This window comes from Triticum dicoccoides, chromosome 4B, assembly GCF_002162155.2.
Source record: "Triticum dicoccoides isolate Atlit2015 ecotype Zavitan chromosome 4B, WEW_v2.0, whole genome shotgun sequence".
NCBI classification, from domain to species: domain Eukaryota; kingdom Viridiplantae; phylum Streptophyta; class Magnoliopsida; order Poales; family Poaceae; genus Triticum; species Triticum dicoccoides.
The window spans coordinates 555,027,370-555,031,484 of NC_041387.1; positions in this window are offsets into that span (position 1 = coordinate 555,027,370).

Sequence of the window (4,115 nt, forward strand, 5' to 3'; positions counted from 1 at the left end):
GGTGCGGATCTTACTTTGGAAGATCTACGAGGTTCGGTAGCAACTTGATCTGAAGTTTCATGATCATCATCATTAACTCCCTCACTAATTGGTGTAGGAATCACTGGAACTGATTTCTGTGGTGAACTACTTTCCAATAAGGGAGAAGGTACAATTACCTCATCAAGTTCTACTTTCCTCCCACTCACTTCTTTCGAGAGAAACTTCTTCTCTAGAAAGGATCCATTCTTAGCAGCGAATATCTTGCCTTCGGATATGTGATAAAAGGTCTACCGAAGAGTTTCCTTTGGGTATCCTATGAAGATGCACTTCTCCGATTTGGGTTCGAGCTTATCAGGTTGAAACTTTCACATAAGCATTGTAGCCCCAAACTTTTAAGAAATGACAACTTTGGTTACTTGCCAAACCACAGTTCATAAGGCGTCGTCTCAACGGATTTTGATGGTGCCCTATTTAAATGAATGCAACTGTCTCTAATGCATAACCCCAAAACGATAGTGGTAAACCGATAAGAGACATCATAGATCGCACAATATCTAATAATGTGCGGTTATGATGTTCGGACACACCATAACATTGTGGTGTTCTAGGTGGTGTGAATTGTGAAACTATTCCACATTGTTTTATATGAAGGACAAACTCGTAACTCAAATATTCTCCTCCACGATCAGATCGTAGAAACTCTATTTTCTTGTTACGATGATTCTTCACTTCACTCTGAATTTCTTCAAACTTTTCAAATGTTTCAGACTTTGTGTTTCATTAAGTAGATATACTCGCATCTGCTCAAATTATCTTGTGAAGGTCAGAAAATAACGATACCCGCCACGAGCATCAACACTCATCAGACCGCATACATCTGTATGTATTATTTCCAATAAGTCACTAGCTCGTTCCATTATTCCGGAGAACGGAGTTTTACTCATCTTGCCCATAAGGCATGGTTTGCAAGCATCAAATGATTCATAATCAAGTGATTCAAAAATCCATCTTTATGGAGTTTCTTCATGCGCTTTACACCGATATGACCCAAACGGCAGTGCCACAAATAAGTTGCACTATCATTATAAACTTTGCATCTTTTGGCATCAATATTATGAATATGTGTATTATGATCGAGATCCAACAAACTATTTTCATTGGGTGTATTACCTTTGAAAGGTTTTATTCATACAAACAGAACAACAATTATTCTCTGACTTTAAATGAATAACCGTATTGCAATAAACATGATCAAATCATATTCATGCTCAACGCAAAAATGCCAAATAATATTTATTTAGGTTCAACACTAATCCCGAAAGTATAGGGTGTGTGCGATGATGATCATATGAATCTTGGAACCACTTCCAACACACATCATCACTTCACCCTTAACTAGTCTCTGTTCATTCTGCAACTCCCGTTTCGAGTTACTAACTTAGCAGTTGAACTAGTATCAAATACTGAGGGGTTGCTATAAACACTAGTAAAGTACATATCAATAACATGTATATCAAATATACTTTTGTTCACTTTGCCATCTTTATTATCCACAAAATACTTGGGGTAGTTCCGCTTCCAGTGACCTGTCCCTTTGAAGTAGAAGCACTTAGTCTCAGGCTTAGGTCCAGACTTGGGCTTCTTCACTTGAGAAGCAACTTGCTTGCCATTCTTTTTGAAGTTCCCCTTCTTCCCTTTGCCCTTTTCTTGAAACTAGTGGTCTTGTCAACCATCAACACTTGATGTTTTTCTTGATTTCTACCTTCGTCAATTTTAGCATCACGAAGAGCTTGGGAATTGTTTTCGTCATCCCTTGCATATTATAGTTCATCACGAAGTTCTACTAACTTGGTCATGGTGATTAGAGAATTCTGTCAATCTCTATCTTATCTGGAAGATTAACTCCCACTTGATTCAAGCGATTGTAGTACCCAGACAATCTGAGCACATGCTCACTGCTTGAGCTATTCTCCTCCATCTTTTAGCTATAGAACTTGTTGGAGACTTCATATCTCTCAGCTCGGGTATTTGCTTGAAATATTAACTTCAACTCCTGGAACATCTCATATGGTCCATGACGTTCAAAACGTCTTTGAAGTCCCGATTCTAAGCCGTTAAGCATGGTGCACTAAACTATCAAGTAGTCATCATATTTGAGCTAGCCAAACGTTTATAATGTCTGCATCTGCTCCTGCAATAGGTCTGTCACCTAGCGGTGCATCAAGGACATAATTCTTCTGTGCAGCAATGAGGATAATCCTCAGATCACGGATCCAATCCACATCATTGCTACTGACATCTTTCAACATAGTTTTTCTCTAGGAACATATTAAAATAAACATAGGGAAGCAACAACGCGAGCTATTGATCTACAACATAATTTGCAAAATACTATCAGGACTAAGTTCATGATAAATTAAAGTTCAATTAATCATATTACTTAAGAACTCCCACTTAGATAGACATCCCTCTAATCATCTAAGTGATCACGTGATCCAAATCAACTAAACCATGTCCGATCATCACATGAGATGGAGTAGTTTTCAATGGTGAACATCACTATGTTGATCATATCTACTATATGATTCATGCTCGACCTTTCGGTCTCAGTGTTCTGAGGCCATATCTGCACATGCTAGGCTCGTCAAGTTTAACCCGAGTATTCTGCGTGTGCAAAACTGGCTTGCACCCGTTGTAGATGGACATAGAGCTTATCACACCTGATCATCACGTGGTGTCTGGGCATGACGAACTTTGGCAACGGTGCGTACTGAAGGAGAACACTTTTATCTTGAAATTTAGTGAGAGATCATCTTATAATGCTACCGTCAATCAAAGCAAGATAAGATGCATAAAGGATAAACATCACATGCAATCATTATAAGTGATATGATATGGCCATCATTATCTTGTGCTTGTGATCTCCATCTCCGAAGCACCGTCATGATCACCATCGTCACCGGCGCGACACCTTGATCTCCATCGCAGCACCGTTGCCGTCTCACCAACTATTGCTTCTACGACTATCGCTACCGCTTAGTGATAAAGTAAAGCAATTACAGGGTGTTTGTATTGCATACAATAAAGCGACAACCATATGGCTCCTGCCAGTTGCCGATAACTTGGTTACAAAACATGATCATCTCATACTATAAAATATGGCATCACGTCTTGACCGTATCACATCACAACATGCCCTGCAAAAACAAGTTAGACGTCCTCTACTTTGTTGTTGCAAGTTTTACGTGGCTGCTACGGGCTGAGCAAGAATCGTTCTTACCTACGCATCAAAATCACAACGATAGTTTGTCAAGTTAGTGATGATTTAACCTTCTCAAGGACTGGACGTAGCCACACTCAGTTCAACTAAAGTTGGAGAAACTGACACCCGCCAGCCACCTATGTGCAAAGCACATCGGTAGAACCAGTCTCGCGTAAGCGTACGCGTAATGTCGGTCCGGGCCACTTCATCCAACAATACCGCCAAACCAAAGTATGACATGCCGGTAAGCAGTATGACTTGTATCGTCCACAACTCACTTGTGTTCTACTCGTGCATATAACATCTACGCATAAAACCAGGCTCGGATGCCACTTTTGGGAAACGTAGTAATTTCAAAAAAATTCCTACGCACACACAGGATCATGGTGATGCATAGCAACGAGAGGGGAGAGTGTGTCCATGTACCGTCGTAGACCAAAAGCGGAAGCGTTAGCACAACGCGGTTGATGTAGTTGTACTTCTTCACAATTCGACCGATCAAGTACCGAACGCACGGCACCTCCGAGTTCAACACATGTTCAACTCGATGACGTCCCTCGAACTCTGATCCAGCCAAGCTTTGAGGGAGAGTTCCGTCAGCACGACGGCGTGGTGACGATGATGATGTTCTACCAACGCAGGGCTTCGCCTAAGCACTGCTACGATATTATCGAGGTGGATTATGGTGGAGGGGGGCACCGCACATGGCTAAGAGATCTAAAGGTTCAATTGTTGTGTCTATTGGGTTCCCCCCTACTCCGTATATAAAGGAGAGGAGGAGAGGGCCGGCTAAGGGAAGGAGGCGTGCCCAAGGGGGGAGTCCTACTCCCACCGGGAGTAGGACTCGTCCTTTTCCTACTTTGAGAGGGAG